General features: G+C 35.4%; 1 long non-coding RNA gene across 1 annotated transcript in view; it reads right to left on the bottom strand.

The window, feature by feature from the left end:
* Nucleotides 1-947: 947 nt before the first annotated feature.
* LOC144379730 (uncharacterized) overlaps nt 948-23,399 on the bottom strand; it is a 125,078-nt gene continuing 102,626 nt past the window's right edge. The window contains exon 4 of the long non-coding RNA XR_013443110.1: nt 948-996. This is a non-coding gene — a long non-coding RNA (uncharacterized LOC144379730). The remainder of the gene's footprint in view (nt 997-23,399) is intronic.

Below are 23,399 nucleotides of genomic sequence, written 5' to 3'. Positions count from 1 at the left end.
TTTTGTCTATTACTTTCTTCTATTCTTTTTTTTAAAAAATTTTAATAGAAACTATAATTAAAATATAAAACTTGAAACAACTAAAGATCACAGCTTTGGAAGCCCCTATTAACATGGCCCAACCTATCCTGATGTCCAGCCTGCTGTCTCTCACGGTAGCCACCTCGGAATGACCATGCTTGGTTACCTGAGTTGTCACATAGTGCTGAGTCTTTGCTTGTGTAGGTTCCCCTATACCAACCCATTCAAGTAGAATTGAAAAACATAAATTTTATCTGTGTTCATTGCCATTTTCAGGAAATAAGTGCAACCATCAGATATGGAATAATTCAGCTTTGTTCACTTAGCACAATAGTTGAAATGTGAACCTAACCTCCAGACTTGCCCAGAAAAAGAATACATTAATTCATTCAATGGGCCTGCCTGTGCCAGTCACATAAATGTGATGGACTTGATCCCTTCCCCAAGTGTTTGCACTCTAGCAGAAAAAAAGACAAATAAGAATCTTCATAGACTTTCTTGGAAAAAATCACAATGTACAGGCATCTAACTTACTCTGTTATACTGGTCAAGAAAATAATTATATTTTTTAAAGTTACTCTGACTAAAACTGAAAGGGATGAATAGGAGTTTTTCAGGTGAAGAGGTGAGGGTAGAGTGTTCCACCCACACATATAAAAGCCTGGGGTGAAAAAGACAAGGACCTAGTCACCAAACTGGAAGTTTAGCACAGCTGAAGCCTGGAGGGAAATGGCAGACATATTGAGAAATGAATCAGGGCCTGGTATGTGTTAAAGGGTTCAAATTTTACCCTTGAGACAAGGATTTAAGTATGTGAGTGAGATGATCAGTTTCATGTTTGAGGAGTGTTACTTTGTCTTCCCCATGAAAACCTATCCATTCACCAAAAAATCTACAGACTTAGATGGCAAATAACAATGACTTATAGTTTGAGTTTCATATCCAGACCCACATTCTTTGCAATGTCCCTGGAGTCTGAAAGACAGATTAGTAACACTTCAAGACTGTTTTTTATATATATTTTCCAAAGATATGACTTAGAAGTAAAAGGATATATTTTAAATTAACATAGAAAAATTAAAATAATCTGGTGTGTTTTAACCAATAATTAATATATTGTAATGAAGTCTGCTAATAGTTAAGTATAGATATTATGATATAAGATTAATACAATTATGGACGATTCATAAGGCTTCTTAATATCAAACACACACAATGAATGTTTATGAGTGAGATATGATTTATTAAATGAAATCTTCCTTGAAAATGTTACCTATGGTGTATATTTTTATATAGTGCCTTCAATCAAAGAGAATATTTACAATAAACTGTTTTGCTAATTTATTTACATGATGTCATTGAGCTCTGTTTTCAAGATAGTCACTGGTAGTAATAAGTTCTCTCTCACACATAGGCATCTTTCTCCTGAAAATTACTGAATATAATTAGTGGTGGTGGATTGTTGGCATTTTCTAAATGAAGTAATCTGTGTAATAAAGCAATCTGTGTCTTCCCAGAAATAGTTCCAGTTATGCCACCAGTTTGAAAAAAATTTACTTAAGGACAAATGAGGTAAGTCATTGAAAGCCTGTTAAGTGTTCCTTTTCTTTTCATTCACAGGAGAAGATAATTACTCGGAAAACACCTTGTTTCAAGGGCAGATTTAAATTTTGTGAACCCTCTTTAAAAGAAAGAGAAGAATATTATGAACACAATATTTGACAGGAAAGTAAATATTTATACTGAAAAGGGAAATCATACACAAAAATTAACTAAAATGTGACAAATACCACAAAAATTACAAAATCTAAGAGAAAAAAAATAATACTGATCTATCAACTCCCTGACACAGCTCTAATATATTGCTTGGTTGCATATTCTTTGACCACCTCTTCATGTGACATTGATTTCATGATATCATTTTCTATCAGGTGACTAGAAATATAATTATCCTGCCTACGAATGTAGTTAATAAAAATATTGATATTTCAGATTTGTAAAAAAATGAATCATAATTTACATAAAGATGTTTGTATTATTGCTTACAGTTTGGTGTTCTACAAACACAAGAAAACTGCTATTATATTTTATACAATTCCCATCATGCAAAAATACATGGCACTTTTTAAACTTTACCCTCTGCATTTTTCAATATATTCCTCAAAGAAATTTTCATTTTGACAAGGCATCAAAGAGACTCATTCTTCTGCTTGAAATTTTGACATGTTTGAATATTGAGGTTTCCACAGACTAGTTTCTGGTTCTGTTTATTTTAAAATTCATTACTTTCTCCTCCACTACTCCTATATTTCCAGTACTTGGCAGCACAAGATATGTCCATATAATGATCAGACCTACAGAACTGTCACTCAGGCAGAGTGAATCAGCAAGTGGGCAGAAGTTCTCCTGAACATCATTACATATGAATGGCTAAAAATAACCTAATTTCTATGGAAGAGATTACAAATCTTATAGTCCACTAAACCCAAATATTTCAACCTGGCTGGGTCCCAAAAATGGCCACTCTTAGCCAACATGAAAGAGGGGGAAGTCAGAGAGGAAAGTGATTGTAGTTAAAATACATCCGTTTTTAAATCTTACAAAAACATATATTCATGTGAACATATACTAAATGACCTTCCCAGGACTTGGCTGCATCCTTCTAAAATATATACAAAAATTCTATGAGTGTTCCTTTACACCCAGATTCCAGAATAATTGCTCCTTTTCCTTGCCTCTTTAAGAGGTAGCAAGCCCTCCACTCCTCTTCCTCCCAACACACATTATCACTAGATCTGAAGTGCTGCACTATTCCTTAGGTTTTTCCTATATGCCATGCCATTCCTCTTAAGTTATTCCTTTACTTAAAAATGCGTATTATTTAACTACTTGGATTGTACCATCTGTTCACTGCAAGGAGCCTAATTGATATGCCCTCTCATCCTTCCATTCTTATCTTAAATATAACTTTTTCATCAAGTCTTTTCCAGTCATTCTGGTGGACCTGTTTTGTTTGTTTGTTTGCTTCCTATCATGGTGATTAATTTTTGTCACAACACTTATCCAAATTATATATATTTGTTCATTTGCCAATAGTCCCCTGGTTCCAAACACAATGCTTATAATATAACAGGACTAAATATTTACAGTAAAACCCCATGCTAAGGTACATTCATTCAGACCCCATTCCCAAACAAGGTGAGTTTAAGTTCTTACCTTTGGAGGGAGGGAGGAAAATGGAAGAAAGAATGAAGTGCAAGCCTAGCCACAGGCAACCAGCTGACAACCCTGTCTCACAAGATGTCCTTAACCTTCCCAGTATGTTTCCCAGCCTGTTCTCCTTAGACCAGCCCAAAAAATGGGTACCAAATAAATATAATATTAACTAAAACAACTTCTACTGTCCCAGATGTTCCATCACAACCAAAAGAACAGGCATTAATTCCACTGATAGATGAGCCAGTGTGTACATCTTATACCAGATAATGCCAAACCACATTTGGGGTCAAAACTCTTGGTAGGTCTGTTAGACTGTGATCACTCCTGGTCATGTTCTTCAATTTGCAATAATGCTATCCTGCATTTATAAGACTGGATTTTCTGGATCCCATTTACTGTATTTTAGTGGGGTGTTAGTGTATTTCATGAGTGAGTGAATGAACCCAAGTTTATTAGTATTTCTCCTATTTTCTTTTATTTTTAAAGATTTATTTATTTATTTGAGAGAAAGAGAGTGTGTGTGTGTGTGTGTGTATGTGTGTGTGTGAGCAGGGGAGGGGCAGAGGGAGAGAGAGAGAAAGAGGGGGAAGCAGACTGCTTGCTGAGTGGGGAGCCCAAAAACATGGGGCTCAATCTCACCACCCTGAGATCATGACCTGAGCTGAAACCAAGAGTCAGATGCTTAACTGACTGAGCCACCCAGGCGCCCCTGTATTTCTCCTATTTTAAAGATAACAAATAATGAATTAAAATCAGGAGTGGAATATAATGAAAAGAATTTAATTTTTAAAGACTGAATTTAAACTAACACAGTGTTTTGAGGAAATAGAATTATTAACTTTGTAAACAGAAAATGAACTAAATTATCAAAATGTTTTAAATTATCCATACTCTTCTTATGAGAAATCGTGTACAACATACTTGGAATTAGATGTTCTGGGAAATCCAATAACTGTTTCCATTTTTTTGCCCATGTTTTTTATAAAAGTTTAAAAGCAAGTTTACCTCCATTAAATCATTTGAGTATAAAGACCTTATGAGGTAAATCTACTTATATGGTAAGTAGACTGAATCAACATTTATTCTACCCCTGTTTTCCCTTATTTCCCATATTTTAAAGCTGAAAACTAATCTTCCTATACCACATTGAATCTAGCAAAAGTCATGTGACAATCTAGCCAAGCAAAGTATACAGAAGTATGGGGATTTCAAGAAAATACCTCTTTCTTGATACAGCACCCTCTTCTTTCTCCTCCATTAATTTTCCTTCCTGACTTGGATGTAGCCATGAAGAGTGGAGACACCAAAGCAGTGATATTTCAATCATGAAGAAAAATCTCAGAACATCAGAAGACTAAAATCCTTGAGATACTGAAATAAGGCCAACAATCATCTACTTCTTGGCATTTTGTTGCATTGGAATAATATACATCTCAAGTTTATTTAAACCTCACTTTAGAAGAATATTGGGAAATCAATTTTCTATCAAAAGAATAGAGAGATAATTTATTTTGTCTTTTGTGATACTTAACAGTCAAACATAATCAACAAATAAGACAGTGACACAGGGATATTATTATGTAACAGATAGGTAAACTGAAGCTTAACATTACATCCACATACAGAATAAAAGATACATCCTAGACCTAAATCAGGATGTTAGGGGGAAAACCGTATCCCCATTCACTAGGAATTTAAAATTTAGGAGAAAAACAAGACTTGCATTAAAACAAATACTTTAAAATATGTGATAATTTATTAAGCTGGGCAGTTTAAGAGTAGAAGTAACTAACCCCTTTTGAATAGTTAGTATGTGTCAGTCACTTTTCTAGCCGCTTCACATTCATTAACTTTTTTTATTCTCAGCATAACCCTATTGCATAGGTGCTATATTATGCACATTTTACAGGGGAGAAAACTGAGGGCATGAGAAATTATGAGTTTTTAAGTACCTTGTCATTAGTGACACAGCCAGTAAGTGACAGAGCTGGCATTTGGACTCAGGTAGTCTGGCTCCTGCAATTATGCTCTTAGCCATTACCTCACACTATTTCTCACTGGTCTGTTTATGTCAGCCTGAATGAAGTAGATATTTCATCCTAATATTAGGGTAACATAATTAAAACAGAGTTTAAAAAAAAAGTTTTCAGATGCAATAAATGGAGAAAAGATATTAACACTTACATAGTACTTTGTATGTGCTAGGCACTTTGCCAAGTAATTTACATATATTAACCCATTTAATTCTCATAACAAAATACCAATCCATTGTGGCTAGAACTATTTATTTTCCCTATTCTGTAGAGGAGAAATTTTGAATCCCAGAAAAGCTAAGACACTAGCCCAAAGTGGCATAGCTTGTAAGTGGTGTAGCTGGGATTCTAACCCAAGAAACCTGGCTCCAACATTCGGCTCATAAGCACTTCAGTAACAAAGCACGTAAATTCTACTCACTGCACACATAGTAAAGGCTAGTAAAATCTACAGAAGAAATAGAAAATATTTGCTTAGCATTCAGGGACAGCTTCATGGAAGGGGAAATTTGATCTGAATAAACTTACTTTGAAAGAAAGTAAGAAACAATAAGCAACAAAATTAAGATTCAGAAGTTAAAATAACAAATGAAGAAATGTGTGAGAATAATTCTAGAGTATCAGAGTCAAGTAGCTGCATGATTGCATTCAACAAAATCAGTTGTATTTTTAATTTCCAAATTTGAGAATTTTTTTCAAATCCGAAGTTAACTTGTTCTATTTTCACCCACCAATACTTGTTTATTTAAATTCCTGACTATTCAGTTTAATTTCATGATAGTTTATATTCTGACTGGGAGCTCTTAGGTCCCATAAAAATAAAATTTAAAAGCTATGGTTCCTGCCTTCAAGGTAATTATGACCTTTCAAATTTACTAAATAATTTAGGAAATCAATTTAATAAACATTTAATGAGAAACTGCTATCTCTCAGACATTGTGCCAGGACCTGGGACTGTAGAAGCTTGGTAGGGTAAAAGACACATAAACAAATAATTACATTGCAATATGGCAAGGGTAATGAAACAGCAGGGTCCTTGCACTCTGGCGTCAGTAGAAGGGTCATGCTGGAAAGGACTGGATATTTAGAAAAAAGTTTCAAAGCTTTCCTTCAAGAAATATTCAATTACTATATATCAGGTACTATGCTAAGTGATGGTATTACAGTACTGAAAAATTCAAACCTCATCTCTATAATTGCAAAACTTATAGGCCAACAGAATTAATGCCATTATTTTGTTACTACAGACTTGATAACAAGCCACAATAACTCAGTTTTCTAACACTGTTTATAGGTGCTGCTTGTCACCAGAAACTAAGACCAAATGCCAGAAGCCACAAGCTCCAAACAAGCCCCCATGACTCAGTATTTGACTGGTTTCTTACAGTTCAGACACCAGTAGCTAACCCACCAGATGACCATGAGATCATTATCACCTAATTCTAATAAAGAACACACCTACTAGCAGCAGGACAAAGCTAACTATACCCATTTAAGGGAAGAAAAGAGATGGCACTCTGATTCCAAGAAGCCTCCTCTCTTCCCTAAAACATCTTGACATCAGCTTGCTTACCAGCCTCTTAATTAGCATAACCCCATAAAACCCTGACCATGAGACCTAATCAGGGAGAATATGCCTTTAAAGCATGAGCTTCCCTTCTCCATTCTCTGACCACTGAATAAATTACCTGCTTGCCATCAAATACTGTTTTGTTATTTGGCTATTTGGGAATGGTATTAAGTAGAGAAAGAACCTACCACTTCAGCAACACTTTTAGCAAAGTGACAAAGAACAAAGAAATAGAGGATGAAAGGAAGAAAGGAATGGTAGGGGCCACAGGCAGGCTGCCCCTAGATGGGCCACTTTGGCATGAACATTATTTTGAGTTACAAGTAATCAAAACCCAGCAAACACAAAAAAAGCTCCCTTCTTGGTCCTCAGCTGCCTAAATTTACATTGGAAAGGAGAAACTGTACCAGGAAGAGTGCTATTTATAGACTCCCCTTTACCAAAGAAACTTGTTTGCATAATAGGGCAAACTTTGTTCTTCCATTTATTCTCACCTTCCTGCTAATGACATTCTCACCTTTGTATCCTCAGACCCTGCCCTTCTCCTTAGCTCATACAAGCTTCCTGTTGCCTCATTGTCTTTGGAGTTTCCATGTTTGTGTGGATTGCTTATATGTATGCCTATTAAATTTGATTTTCTCCTATTATTGTGTCTCGTGTCAATTTGATTCTTAGTCCAGCTAGGACCTTGAAGGGCAGATGAAGGTCTTCCTCCTGACAGAATGAGGGGAAGGGACCACAGAAAGGGATTTTGCATGAGCACTGGGTGTTATGCACAAATGAATCATGGAACACTACATCAAAAACTAATGATGTAATGTATGGTGATTAACATAACAATAAAATTTTAAAAAAAAGAAAGGGATTCTGGAACCAATAGAGTTTGTTCAACTTCTGAATCAGCAACTTCTGAAAATGGGAGGTGCTACAAGGAGAAAAAGCCAAATGAGAGGGAAAAGCAGGGGTCAATCTCAACACTTAAGTCCAATAGCTTTATAGGTTGAGAAAGTTCAGCTATCCAGATATATCTGGAAAGAGCAAGAATGAATATATATATGAGCTAAAAAAGCATACTAGATTGATGATTCAGAGGTAATAATTTTCTCTGGAAATGACAGCCTAGATCTGCCAGCTATGCTTAATCAAGTTAAAATAGATTATTTTTTTCTTGGTGCCCATGGAGCAAAATGCCAAAATCCATGGGCATGATGGTGTATTTCCCTTTACAAAGTTGTCTGTGAATAAAAACTATGCAAACTGAATCAGATTTGTATTGCTCTTGTGGAATTTTCAATGCAGACCTACAGTTCTATTAATCCAATAAGAAACAACCACATCTAATGAGGATGATTTCATTCAGCTTCCTTTTTTTTTCAGTAAATTTAAAATTCCTGTTAGAAGTCTTTTACTGATACTTTAATAAACATGTTTTGCTTTTTCAAGTGCCATGTTAGACCCAGTGTAGGATACTATAATGATAAGATACAGTTTAAAATTTCCTTTTTTTTTAAAAAAGATTTTATTCATTTATTTGTCAGAGAGAGACAGAGAGAACACAAGCAGGGGGAGAGGCAAGCAGAGGGAAGCAGGCTCCCCGCTGAGCAAGAAGCCCGATGTGGAACTCGATCCCAGGACCCTAGGATCATGACCTGAGCTGAAGGCAGCCACTTAACCAACTGAGCCATCCAGGTGTCCCCTTAAAATTTCTTGTCAAGATAGTTTTGTAGATTCAGGTTTTAAGGAGCCCCCTTTCCTCTAAGTATATAGCAATGACAGATAAAATACAAAATGAGTAAGTCAAACACATATAGCAAGATCAAAAAGAGATAAATATCCCCATAAATAAGCACAGAACTACAATATCAGCTTAAATTGCAGGTCTTCTGAGCTATTGGTGGGAAGAGAGATGTATGTCTCTACTCTCACTAGTAGAGATGACTGAGAATTCTATCCCTTCTAAAATAACAGAGAGTAAAAGTACTCTCCAGGAAGAAGAAATTTCCTAAGCTCTATTCATGATACCAGGATATTCCACTAATTCTCATGAAAGAAAGATGAAAAATGCTACTAACAGATGCCTAGAGCTCTGGTTTAAAAAAAAAAAAAATGCTATGCACCTAAGTAGGGAAAGAACACAGGTAAACCTCCTCAACAGCAACTTAGCCATACTACCCAATGGCTCTGTGTCTGGATATTATGACAGGACAGAGTTCTATTTCCAGTATAATGATGGAAGTCCACACTGAGCGGCCATCTAGTTGATTGATACTCTGGACAGAATACAAACAAAAAAAATATTAAAGGATACTAAGTAACAAACAAAATCAGGCAGAATATGGAGGAGTCAAAACTTTCAGAAGTGACCAACATGAGCATGGTTCTCATTTTGTTAAGGCCTTTCCCTGCTAGTGGGAACTTCAAAGAGAACTTCTTAGGAGGCAGCATGACCTATTCTCTATGGAGCAGGAAGCCTAGAACCAGACAAAGTAAGGGGAAAGGTGAGTCGGACATACTGAATGAGGGTCAGCGAGAGATAAATGTGCTAGAAGATGAGGCTGTGCATAAATGATAACTGACAAAGCATAAACTATTCTACAGTATTCTAGTGGATTTTAAAGTAACAATTAGAAAGTAGGATCAACATGTCAGTGTTTGTTTAGGATATAAAATATGTGTTAAAATTATGACAATATAGGGGGAAGTTTCTGAATTAGTCAGAAACAGATATCTGAAGCAACCAAGTTCAGATCTAGGAATCCTGTTCTTATCCTCATAAACCCCTTCAGCCTGTCACATTCTTCTGTTGTAAGAGAGAAGCAAATGCAGACCACAACTCATTTTCAGTTCTCATGGCTGATGAGTAATTGAAGCATCCAGAGCTCTACCACCAAGAAAACCTACCACCAAGAAAACTGTAGTTCTCTTTTCCCCACTACTACAAATTCAAATTGGGTTCTATAATAACTGAAATGGTCTCTCACATATATTTTGTTGCCATGTCAGTGAAGTTCTGCACCATCACTGATGTCATGTAGAAGATCAAAAACGTTTTTTTCTCACAAAATGTTTTTTTTTAATTTTTTTTATTGTTATGTTAATCCCCATACATTACATCATTAGTTTTAGATATAGTGTTCCATGATTCATTGTTTGTGCATAACACCCAGTGCTCCATGCAGAACGTGCCCTCCTCAATACCCATCACCAGGCTAACCCATCCTCCCAACCCCCTCCCCTCTAGAACCCTCAGTTTGTTTTTCAGAGTCCATTGTCTCTCATGGTTCTTCTCCCCCTCCGATTTCCCCCCCTTCATTCTTCCCCTGCTGCTACATTCTATGCAGCCATCAAAAGGAATAAGATCTTGCCATTTGCAACGACGTGGATGGAACTGGAGGGTATTATGCTGAGCGAAATAAGTCAAACAGAGAAAGACATGTATCATATGACCTCACTGATATGAGGAATTCTTAATCTCAGGAAACAAACTGAGGGTTGCTGGAGTGGGGGGTGGGGTGGGAGGGATGGGGTGACTGGGTGATGGACACTGGGGAGGGTATGTGTTCTGGTAAGCGCTGTGAATTGTGCAAGACTGTTGAATCTCAGATCTGTACCTCTCACAAAATGTTTTTTAAAAAATGCTTTTTATCTTAATCTTGTTTCACAATGAAAAATATAATCAGCAGATATTATAAAGATTTCACAGATTATACTAAAATTTTGATGATTGTAAATAACTCTTTGGACAAAGACAGAAAACACAAATAAAATATAGATATGGAAATTGGAAGGCATGAGGCCAAGCAGCTAATGAACATGAGTAAGAAATCGTATGTGTTTTAAAATGTTAATGTTGGGACACCTGGGTGGCTCAGTCAGTTAAGTGGCTGCATTCAACACAGGTCATGATCCCCATGTCCTGGGATCCAGCCCCACATCAGGCTCCTTGCTCAGTGGGGAGCCTACTTCTCCCTCTTCCTCTGCCTGCCACTCCCCCACTGCTTGTGCACTCTCTAGCTATATCTCTCTCTCTCTGTCCAATGGGTAAATAAAATCTTTAAAAAATAAAATAAAATGTTAATGTTATCTCTTTTCTACACAAGTTGTAGCTTGTTTATATATGAAATTTGTATGAAACGTTATAAAATATCTAATGTATTTGGTTTCTTTAAGAAAGCATTAGGAAGGGGCACCTGGGTGGCTCAGTCGTTAAGCGTCTGCCTTCGGCTCAGGTCATGATCCCAGGGTCCTGGGATCAAGCCCCGCATCAGGCTCCCTGCTCAGCGGGGAGTCTGCTTCTCCCTCTCCCATTCCTCCTGCTTATGTTCCTTCTCTCGCTTTGTCTCTCTCTGTCAAATGAATAAATAAAATCTTAAAAAAAAAAGCATTAGGAAAACTTCAAATTGACTCAATGAGGCCAACATTATCTTGATACTAAAACCAAATAAAGACACCACAAAAAAGGGAACTAACAGGCCAATATCTCTGATGAACATAGATGCAGAAATCCTCAACCAAATACTAGCAAACTGAATCCAAAAGTACATTTAAAAAATCATTCACCACAATTAAGGGGGATTTATTCCTGGTTGCAAGTGTGATTCAATATGTGCAAATCAATCAATGTGATACATCACATTAATAAAAAAAGAATAAGAACCATATAATCATTTCAATAGATGCAGAAAAGCATTTGACAAAGTATGACATCCATTCATGATCAAAATCCTCAGAAAAGTAGGTTTAGAGGGAATATACCTCAACATAATAAAGGCCATCTATGACGAACCCACAGCTAATATCATCCTCAATGGGGAAAAACAGACCTTTTCATCTACAGTCAGGAACAGGACAGGAATGTCCACCTTCACCACTTTTATTCAACATACTGCTGGAAGTCCTAGCCACAGCAATCAGACAACGAAAAGAAATAAAAGGTACAAATTGGCAAGGAAGAAGTCAAATTTCACTATTTGCAGATGACATGAGACTCTATATAGAAAACCCGAAAGACTACCAAAAAAATACTAGAACTAATAAACAAATTCAGTAAAGCTACAGGATACAAAATCAATGTACAGAAATCTGTTTCATTTCTAAACATCAATAATGAAACAACAGAAAGAGAAATTAAGGAATAAATCCCATTTACAATTGCACCAAAACAGTAAGATACCTAGGAATATACCTAACCAAAGAAGTGGAAGACTTGTATTCTGAAAACTGCAAAACACTTATGAAAGAAATTGAAGATGACAGAAAGAAATGGAAAGATATTCCATGCTCCATAGATTGGAAGAATAAATATTGTTAAAATGTTTATACTACCCAAAGAAATCTACACATTTAATGCAATCTCTATCAAAATATCACTAGCATTTTTATCTAAAACTAATGATATAATGTATGGTGATTAACATAACAATAAAAAAAATTTAAAAAATCACTAGCATTTTTAACAGAACTAGAACAAACAATCCTAAAATTTCTATCGAACCACCAAAGACCCTGAATAGCCAAAGCAATCTTCAAAGAGAAAAGCAAAACTGGAGGCATCACAATTCCCGATTTCACATTATATTACAAAGTTATAGTGATCAAAACAGTATGGTACTGGCACAAAAATAGACACATACATTAATAGAAGAGAATAGAAAACCCAGAAACGAACCCACAACTTTATGATCAATTAATATTTGACAAAGCAAGAAAGAATATCCAATGGAAAAATGACAGTCTCAAAAAAAAAAAGAAAAGAAAGAAAAAGAAGATAGTCTTTTCAACAAATGGTATTGGGAAAACTGGACAGCAATGTGCACCTTCAAGTGATGAAAGATTTCTTTGATAGAACACAAAAATAATGAACTATATTTTTTAAGTGATGTTTCAGATTTCATGAAAACTTAAAACTCACCCTTCTAAAAACAATTAAGAAAATGAAATGCCAAGCCACAAACTAGGAGAAAATATTCACAACACATAAATCAGACAAAGATATAAAGAATGCTCACAACTCAATAATAATATAAACAAAGCAAAAATTTTAAAAACAGGCAAAAACATTCAATATTTACTTTAAAAGAGAAAATAAACAAATGGCCTGTAGATACATGATGTACAACATCATTAGTCTTTAGAGATGTAAATTCAAACCACACTGAGATAAAACACCACATTCATGGGAATGGGAAAATTTTTAATAGCTTTTTTTTTTAAAGATCTATTTATTTATTTTAGAAAGAGAGAGAGCCCGCGCAAGCTGTGGGAGGGAGAGAGATAATTTTAAACCGACTCTGCACTGAGTGCAGAGCCAGACACAGGGTTCAATCTCACGACCCTGAGATCACGACCTGAGGTGAAACCAGGAGTCAGACACTTAACCCACTGAGCCACCCACGTGCCTTAGAATGGGAAAATTTTTAATAAACAAAATTAAAACAGAAATGGGAAGGATATGGACAACTACATCTCTCAAACATAGCTGGTGAAAATATAAAATGGTACAACTGCTTTGGAAAAGAGTTGGTAAGTTTTAGGGCACCTGGGTGGCTCAGTCGGTTAAGCATCTCACTCTTGATTGCAGCTCAGGTCATGATCTCAGAGGCAAGATTGAGCCCCATGTCGGGCTCTGTGCTAGGTGAGGAGCCTGCTTAAGATTCTCTCTCCCCCTCTCTCTCTCTGACCCTCTCCCATCTCTGAAAAAAAAAGAGTTGGGAACTTTCTTAAAAACTTAAACATACTTTCACCAACATCAAATATTTCACTCCTAGGTATTTACCCTGAAGAAACAAAACTAAATGACTACAAAGAGTAGGTCACAGATGATCAAAACAGCTTTAATTTAAATAGACAAAAACTGTAAATAATTGAAATGTCCAACAACACATGAATGTGCAAACAAATTGTGATTATCTATTCAATGAAATACTAGTTAGCAATAAAAAGGAACTAATTATTAGTTCATGCTATAACATGAATAAATCACAAAGTCGTGCTAGGTGAAATAAGTCAGGCCAAAAAACCAAAAAATATAAAAAGAAAGAAATTAAAAAATTATGTTCATATAAAATTCTGAAGAATAAACTAATCTATAGTCTCAGAAGGTAGGTCAGATATGAGGGTGCAGGAAGGAGGGATTACAAAGGAGTACAAGGAAAATGGGGAGAGTTGGAAAAGTTTTTTATCCTACAATATTGATGATTTCCCAGATTTGTATACATACGCCCAAAGTGATTATATTGCACACTTTAAATATGTGAAGTTTAGTGAAATGTAATTATACTTCAATGAAGTTGAAAGAAGCCAAAAAATAAAGTGGGATAAAATTACATCTATTTCAGGGTATGGGCTTATAGTAAAAAAGACATTTTTAGGATAGGTTGCCTAAAGCAGGTTTACAGGAGATTATTTTTCCTATAACTGCTATCTAATAACCACTTGTCCTAAAATTTATCACTTGTTAAATAATTGCATGTCTGTTCAGATATTTTTTTAAGGGATTAGGGAGATACCTTATGCCATTTCAAGAAAATTATAACTAATTTAAATTTAAACTGATTTAAACTCCAGCTTTTCTGGTAAAAACGTGTTTAAACTTGCAGCATTTTAGTAATGATGCAAACATTTTTTTTTCTTTCTGAGAGAGAGATCATGGGAGCAGAGGGAGAGAGAGAGAGAGACAATTCCAAGCATGCTCCACCCCCCACTGTCCGTGGGGCTCCATCTCACGACTCTGAGATCATGACCCGGGCTGAAATCAAGAGTCTAACACTTAACCCACTGAGTTACCCAGGCACCCCAGGAATGATGCAAACTTATCTATCTCTGTGGATTGTTTTTATCTACTTAGGAAATAATTTTTCAAAATCATAGTTGAATATACCAAAAACCACTGAATTGTATACTTTAAATGGGAGAAGAGCAAAAATCTTTGTTAATAAATGCTTATATGAATGAGAAAATTGAGAAAGTATTATGGAAAGGGAAACTCTGTAAACTTTTAAGGGCCTTGAAACCAATTACTGTTTGTTTAGCATGAAATTCATGTTTTACCACTGAAGGTTTTTGAACAGGGCATTAGCTTGACCTAGGCTATGCTTTGATAAAATTGAGCTGGCAGAGGTGTGTGGATCTCATTTGTTGGAGGGGTTCAGTATTGAGTATCCTAATGTTCAGGTTCAGGCAGGATAGGGAGAGTCCATCTGGCCATACAGAAAGCATTTTCAAAGCTTTCTGAAAAGATAACATTTGTCATTTTATGGCTGCTCAGCATTTGAACCCCCTGTCTATATTTAGGGAATTGGATGTTGTTTTTATCTTACAATTTTAATGGTTTCTCAGGTTTTACATAAAAGGCCAGGTACTTGCTCCCCCAAGTCCTAGACATTATACCTCAGAGAGCTGTCTGAAATTTAAACAATCTGATGATCCTACTTAGGACATGAGTCTGAAGTGGCTAACACAAAGAAGCTAGAAGAGTTGGTTTCATGCCATCAACAAAAAGGCCAGTATCTGGGCCCACTGGTGGCAGAGGCGGTATGCATCCAGGAGCGGCAGGTCCAGTGGCAGCATGGAAAACTGATGGATCCTATGTCCAGAGCTGGTTGTGTCTTATTCTGACTGGCCTTCCTTGGTCCATGACTGACTTTTTAAAAATAGTTTTATTGAGATACAATTCACACAACATAAAAATTTGCCCATTTAAAGCATACAATTCCAAGGGTTTTTTTAGTATATTCACAAAGTTTGCAATCATCGCCACAATCTAATTTTAGAACATTTTCATCCCCCCAAAAGAAACGTACCCGTTAGCTGTCAACCCACCTTCCTCCAGGCAACCACTTATCTACTTTCTGTCTATAGATTTGCCTATTTTGGATATTCATATAAATGGAGTCATACAATATGTAGTCTTTTTCAGCAGCTTATTTTACTTAGCATAATATTTTCAAGATTCGTCCATGTTGTAGCATGTATCAGTACTTTACTCCTTGTTATCTTGCATAATTGTATGGATATACCACATTTTGTTTATCCATTCCTCAGTGAACGAACATTTGGGTTGATTTCACTTTCCAGATATTACAACTAATGCTGCTATGAATATTTGTGTGTACGTTTTGGTGTAGAAATATGTTTTCATTTCTCTTGGCTATATATATAGGACTGGAATTGCTAGGACATATGGTAACTCAATGTTTAACATTTTGAGGAGTAACTGTCAAACTGTTTTCCAAAGTAGCCACATCATTTTCTCACTAACAACGTATGAGCATTTCAATTTCTCCACATCCTTGTTGACACTTGTTATTATGCACTATTTTTTATTATACCTATCCTATGGTTATCAAGAAGTTTCTCTGGGCTTTGCCTTATATTTCTAATGACTAATGATGTTGAGAATCTGTTCATTTGTTTATTGGTCATTCATATATATGTGATTTGCCCATCTTTTTAACTGGTTTATTTGTCTTTTTATTATTGATTTATTTTTTATTTATAATAATTATTTATAATAATATTATAATAAATAATAATTTATTATTATTATTATTTTATTATATTATTCTTTCTTGCTTGATTTCTGAATCATGTTAATATTCATAGCCTTTACATCAGTTCTTCAGATGATCCTACATTCTTCCATTAAATTGCTTTTTTGCTTAAATCAGACACAGTGGATATTGGCTCCTTGCAACCAAGTACCAGAGATCAAGTCTAGAGATACTTACTAAGAGTTTGACCAAACAAAATGGATATTTGACTTAATAAAAGTGCCTAAGATAAGGGAAGGAGAGTTTAAATAATTTAAATAATTAATGAGTAGGAAGTGAGTGAATAAGCAGTGACTTTTGAAAATTATCATTCATTGTGCTGATGGAGGAGAAAAGGAGCAATAGTAGCTTGAAACACAACAAATTTGTTTACTCAGGGAAAAAACTTAAAGGGAAGATGTTAAACATGAATATATGGTAGCAGATAATTAATGACAGAGACTCCTTAAATAGGTAGGAGAGAGATGGGGATGAATTAGCTTTAAAAAGGAGGTGGGATACTTTTTCTTAAAGATAAGGAAAATAATAATAATAATAACTTAGAGGAGGAAAGTTAGAAGATCCTGAAGTGGAGACTTAACTGTGAAAGGGTCCTCAGCAGGTGGCTGTAACATTCTTTAGAGATATGAGTAATAGTATGTTAAGACCAATGGTCCCATGTTGGATGGGGATGTTAAGAAAAGGAGTAGCTGAGGAAGGAACCAGGTAGCAAGTCAGAGAGCGTTAACTTGAGAATTTTCCAGCAGAAATTATGTTCTAGCAGTAGTGAATTCAAGCTTATTTTCTATCATTCCACCTAAATCTTTAAATTCTTCTTTCCTTTCTCTCTTGTACCTTAGTTAATAAAAATGCATCATGAGGTAATAAAATCTTCAGCAAACATCCGAACACACTGAGCATTACGTATATGTGAATCATTGCTCTGGCTCATTCTTTTAAAGTTTTTCCTCTGTAGGTTTTCCCCTCCCTTCTTGTTTCAGGGTATTCACAGCAAAAAATGTAAGTACTATGACCAAAATTGTTCATTTAGTCTTAAATTTCAGAGATGCTTTTTTTCATCTGTCAAGTATCTCTGACTTAAGCAACAAGTATAAAAGTGATTTCCATAAGTGATTTATAGAGTTCTTTTCTAAGCTTCTTTCAAAATAGGTATCTCACTTAACTCTTTACAAGTGATAATCATTATGGTCTTGTACTGACAATTTCTTCGTATTGCAGTGTTATCAAAAGAAAACTACAAATAAGTCAAGTTATTGGCTTTTCCTTTTACATAATCTATTTGCCCATTTTTCCTTATTTTGGCATTATAAAACTCACATGCAAAAGACCCATAATGGTATCCTTGGTTAGAGACTGAAATTCTGCATTTAAATCATTAGTGATGCTTATACTACTAAACAAGAAAATTAAGTGCAATCCATTGACATCCTCTTAAAAAGCAAAAGATAAAATTCTGACACCGGCATTTCCAGTAGACCCTCATTGTTCTTTTTATATTTGTTTATGTATTTGCATTAATGTGAAAAATTAAAACCATACCTAAAAATAAAAATATTATGGATAGATAAAGTCCACATGAGATTTGAAAAATACTGATCCAAATACTCTTCAAAGTGAAAAAGTGCTGCATTTCGATTTTCTGTGAGGTTGGGGAGTTTACATCCTACTGGACTCTTCAGCTGAAGTTAGCACTCCAGGGGATTTCAAATCAGTTCAAAGTTATATGGTAAAGAGAAAAAGAAGAAGAAATGGGTGAAATTCCTTCAGTTCAATTTCATTGTTTAGCATTTCAAAGGTTCCATCTATCCTCTTGATTAAAGCCCTGGTTTCATTGGGTTTTTGGATTGTCTGAGCCAGGAATGTGTCCAAATTCACAGCAAGCATTTTGATATTCAAAAGTAAATCAAGAAGCTTAACTGAGAAATCTCCTTTCAATTCAGAACCAACCTAAAGCCTATTCAAATGTGGATATAATCTATAAATAACCAATAGCATTTTAGTTGCCACATGGAGATGAGGAACAAACTTAGGGCTAGGAATTTGTGAACCTGAGGGGTCTCATCACAGATCTTTAATTAACTAGTTATTTGACCCTCAGTAATCATTTTACTGGATCTTAATGTCTTCTGTTATAAAATAAGATGAAATGCTTAATGACATTAGACATTCATTCTATTTCTAAAATTTCAGGGGTGCCTGGGTGGCTCAGTCGTTAAGCGTCTGCCTTCGGCTCGGGTCATGATTCCAGGGTCCTGGGATGAAGCCCCGCATCGGACTCCCTGCTCCACGGGAAGCCTGCTTCTCCCTCTCCCACTCCCCCTGCTTGTGTTCCCTCTCTTGCTGGGTCTCTCTCTGTCAAATAAATAAATAAAATCTTAAAAAAATAAAATAAAATAATTTCATTAATCTACTCTGAAGGTATTTTTTAATGTATACTCCTTTGGGATATTTATATAAAATTTAGCATTTACTCTTTATAATGTCTGTTAGATGCATAAAATGATAGCATGTAATGTTTATAATATAAATATGTATAACGTACATATGTATAGTATATATGCATATGTACATACATAAAGAATATTTCCTATTTTTAGAATTACACAGATTAATTACCACCTCAGAATCTAGCCATTTTACCAGAAGATATTAATGCTTCATAATTGATATCTTGATATTAACCAAAAGTTACCAAAATAGTCACCACTATTTTTTATTTTTTATCTGAAGAAACAGTTTTTTTTAGGGTGCCTGGGTGGCTCAGTCAGTTAAGCGTCTGCCTTCAACTTAGGTCATGATCCCAGGGTTCTAGGATCAATCCCCATATCAGATTCCCTGCTCAGCGGGGAGCCTGCTTCTCCCTCCCCCTTTGCCTGCCACTCCTCCTGCTTGTGCTCTCTCTCTGTCAAATAAATAAATAAAATCTTAAAAAAAAAAGAAACAGTTTTTCACACTGTGTTTTTTTTTTGTGGTACATCAGTTGAACTTAAAATTGTGCTTTTTGCTTGCTAGAAGGTCATTGTTCTAATAAACACTACAAAATTCCTGAGATTTCTATAATCTGACTGTCCATTTGCCCATTGCCACACATCCACTTAATATATCACCAAACTTTAGTTTGCCAATAAGTTTTGAAGTAATGCTATTTTTAATACTTTTTCCTATTTTTCACATAAACAATAAATTTAGAAATATAAAAGATAAGTTAATACTGGTGAAGTTGTGTATACTGTGATGGTCCAAGTTGAAATTAAAAAAAAAAATTAAAACAAATTATTTAACAGGACATTAACTCTTCTCAATTTTCCTATTCCCTAATATTGAGTGAATATTTAGTCTAATATTATTTACTCTGTTTACATACGACCAAGACTGTTCTTAAGAAAGAGCAGAATAGGGGGCATCTGGCTGGCTCTGTCAGTAGAGCCTGTGACTCTTGATCTTGGAGTTGTGAGTTTGAGCCCTATGTTGGGTGTGGAGCCTACTTAAAAAAATAAAATAAAATAAATAAAATATTTTAAAAAAGAGAGAGAGAGAGAAAGAACAGAATGATGTTAGCCTGTGAAGTACTTTAAAGAACTCTAAAGGCACCTAGCCAATTATTTTTCTACCATATTAAAAGACTTACACTGATGTCTTAAATTCTACCAGTGCATATCAAATCTGGTACAAAATTAAATATGTATTTTCTATTCAAAAGTACATATACACAGGAGAAATAATATAAGTAAAAGTTAGCATTTATGTTAACCTAACATTGCTACATCTTTCTCAAGTGTCAGAAACAACTGAATTTTGGTAACCCAGAGAAGTAATTTTTTTTACAGAATTTATTTATTTGAGAGAAAGAGAGAGCAAGAGCACAAGCAGGGGGAGTGGCAGAGGGAGAGGGAGAAGCAGGCTCCCCGCTGAGCAAGGAGCCCTACCTGGGGCTAGATCCCAGGACCCTGGGATCCTGACCTGAGCCAAAGGCAGACGCTTAACCAACTGAGCCACCCAGGTGCCCCAGAGAAGTAATTTTTAAATGCTCCTTCCTGGAACATTAGAAGTTCCAGAATGTGTCTCAGGAACCTCAACAAAAACATCTCTATATTTTCTTCTAAGGCTTAGTTTGGCCATATTTACAAAGCCACTGGACTAGAATATGGAAGAAATATCAGTTTTGAAATTTGTATAATAAGGGGTGCCTGGGTGGCTCAGTCAGTTGAGCATCTGACTCTTGGTTTTTGCTCAGGTCATGATCTGTTGGGTCATGGGATGGAGTCCCATGTCAGGCTTCACACTCAGCAGGGAGTCTACCTGAAGATTCTCTCCTTCTGCCCCCCCCAACTCTCTCTCTCTTAATCTCTCTCAAATAAATAAATCGTTTTTAAAAAAGAAATTTGTATAATACTAAAGGAGTAGAAAGCTCTCATGGGAATGGATATAGGAGAGGACGGACAAAGGAGAGAAGACCTCAGTAAGCAAGGAAACAGTGTGATAAAATGGAACAAAGGTCAGTAAAGCGAGAATTTGTAGAAAGGACATTAAAAATTGACCTTGTGGGGCGCCTGTGTGGCTCAGTCCATTAAGCATCAGATTCTTGATCTCAGTTCAGGTCTTGATCTCAGGATGTGAGTTCAAGCCCTGCTTTGGGCTCCACACTGGACATGGAGCCAACTTGAAAAACAAAATTGATCTTGGAAATAAAATACATACTTTACAAATTTGCTTATGTTTGCATATACCAAAATATCAAATAATGTCTTATTGTAACTCTCCAGGTGATGGTTATACTCATTAAGGTTTAAGAATGGTTGTTCTAGTTTGTGTTACAAAATTGTGTAACATGAAAGTCATGAAAACATACTTTGCAATTATAAACTGACCATTTAAAATTAATTTAGAGATGAATAATAATTAGGCACACTTTTCAAATAGCCTATATTCTAACCCATCTCCCATGTACAATAAATTTCTGTATTTTATTAATTCCTACTGAAATGTAGAATTATCTCTTTATGGAACTAAATCTCTAAGTCAGTCTCACTATAGAAAGTTTTACTGTTTTTACTTATCTAAGTGTCAGAATAACATTAAAAGTTAGTTATGCTCTTATTTTTTTTGTTGTTTCATTCAAGAGCATTTATTGATCGTTTAATAATGTTTACAAATAAGGCAAGTTTTAATCTCAAGAAGCAGAAGTGAGTAAGAAGTGATTATGTTTCTGCCCCCAAGAAGTTTTCAGTCTAATGGACATAAATAGGCAAATAAGTAATCACAATGTGGTATATGATGTTTACTTTCATAATATCTAAATATGAGTCAAAAGATAGCAACCTTCATTTAATAAATCAGTGATAATATGATAAATACTAAAAGACATGGCTTATTCTTATCAAACTCTGGTTTCATAATGGAGAATTCAAAGCACATGGATGACATGTTGGGTTTTTGTCCTGCTATGAGAGTCTAAATGTGATTTGATGTCTAAATGTGAGAAAAAAGGATGCCTGAGTGGCTCAGTTGGTTAAGCGTCTGCCTTCATCTCAGGTCAGGATCCCAGGGTCCTGGGATGGAGGCCCCGCATCGAGCTCCTTGCTCAGCTGAGAGCTTCTCCCTCTGCCCCTCCCCCTTCTCATGCTCCCTCTCCCAATGGAGCACTGGGTGTTATACGCAAACAATTAATCATGGAACACTACATCAAAAACTAATGATGTAATGTATGGTGATTAACATAACATAAAATAAAATTTAAAAAATTAAAAAATTAAAAAACAAAAACAAAAAATAAATAAAATCTCAGAAGTACTTAAAAAAATCTTTAAAAAAATAAATGTGAGAAGAAAGATAAATTATATCTTTTAGAAGATAAAGAACTGCAAAACATAAATTGTGGCTTTTGCCTTTCAAATTTTCTTTTCTTTTCTTTTTTTAAGAGATGGCACAGGGGGTGGAGGGGAGAGGGAGGGGGAGAATTCTAAGCAGGCTCCATGCCCAGCACTGAGGAGGCCAACATGGGGGCTCAATCTCAGAACCCTGAGATCATGACCTGAGTTATCAGAGTTGGACGCTTAACCGACTGAGTCACCAAGGAGCCCTGTCTTTCAACTTTTCAATTACACATTTAAGTTATTTAAAAATGTACATCTTATATTTCATATTATGTATAACATATATATGTGTGTAATAATGTATAATAATAATGTATAGTTCTAGTTCTGTGGGTCTCAATTGGGATGATTCTGCCCCACAGAGGATATATGATAATGCCTGGGGAGAGTTTTGATTGTCACACTGGAAAGAATATTATAGGCATCTCGTAAATATAGACCAGGGATGAAGCTAAACATCCTACAATGCACAAGATATGCTCCAACAGGAATTATTTGACACAAAATATCAGTAGTTCTGCCATTGAGAAAACCTGTTTTATTTAAATACAGTTAGTACTAAAGTTTATTATTTATCAGTGATATAATTAAATTTGCCTAGAAATGTGCTTGAATTTAAAGTGCTTAAGTACAAAACAAAGCATTTTCTCTGTGGTAAGAAATACTGTATTTAGGTTAATAAAACACCCAATGAGAAAATTCTTGATGGACAATTTCTTATGACCAGTTGACTGAGAAAGAGAAAACTCAGACCTCAGACAGTTCTGCACAATATGCAGACATGACCAGAAAGTGGACAGCTATAACACTATAGCCTCTTTCTGGGACATCCCCAAAGGACAGTGGTGGAGGGAAGTCATTCCAGTGAACAGAATTTTGAATGGTGTACCTAGTTGTTCATTTTTCCTGGAAGGAGGAGTAGCCATATATAAGGGTCTATAATTATTCATGAACTGTGCTCAATGGTTTGGCTCTAGGGTAAGGGACTTGTAAGGAACATGATTGAAAGATTGGTGATAAGGAATTCCAGGGAAGAAATATGTGGATAGACCTCTCTGAATGGGCAAAGGATATGAAGATATTTGTGTCCCATATGAATACCCACCAAAGGGTGACATCAAGAGTGGAGGAT

This window comes from Halichoerus grypus, chromosome 12 (genome assembly GCF_964656455.1).
Source record: "Halichoerus grypus chromosome 12, mHalGry1.hap1.1, whole genome shotgun sequence".
Classification (NCBI taxonomy): Eukaryota; Metazoa; Chordata; class Mammalia; order Carnivora; family Phocidae; genus Halichoerus; species Halichoerus grypus.
The sequence above is the reverse complement of the archived record's forward strand: the minus strand, read 5'-3'. Positions and strand labels throughout refer to the sequence as shown.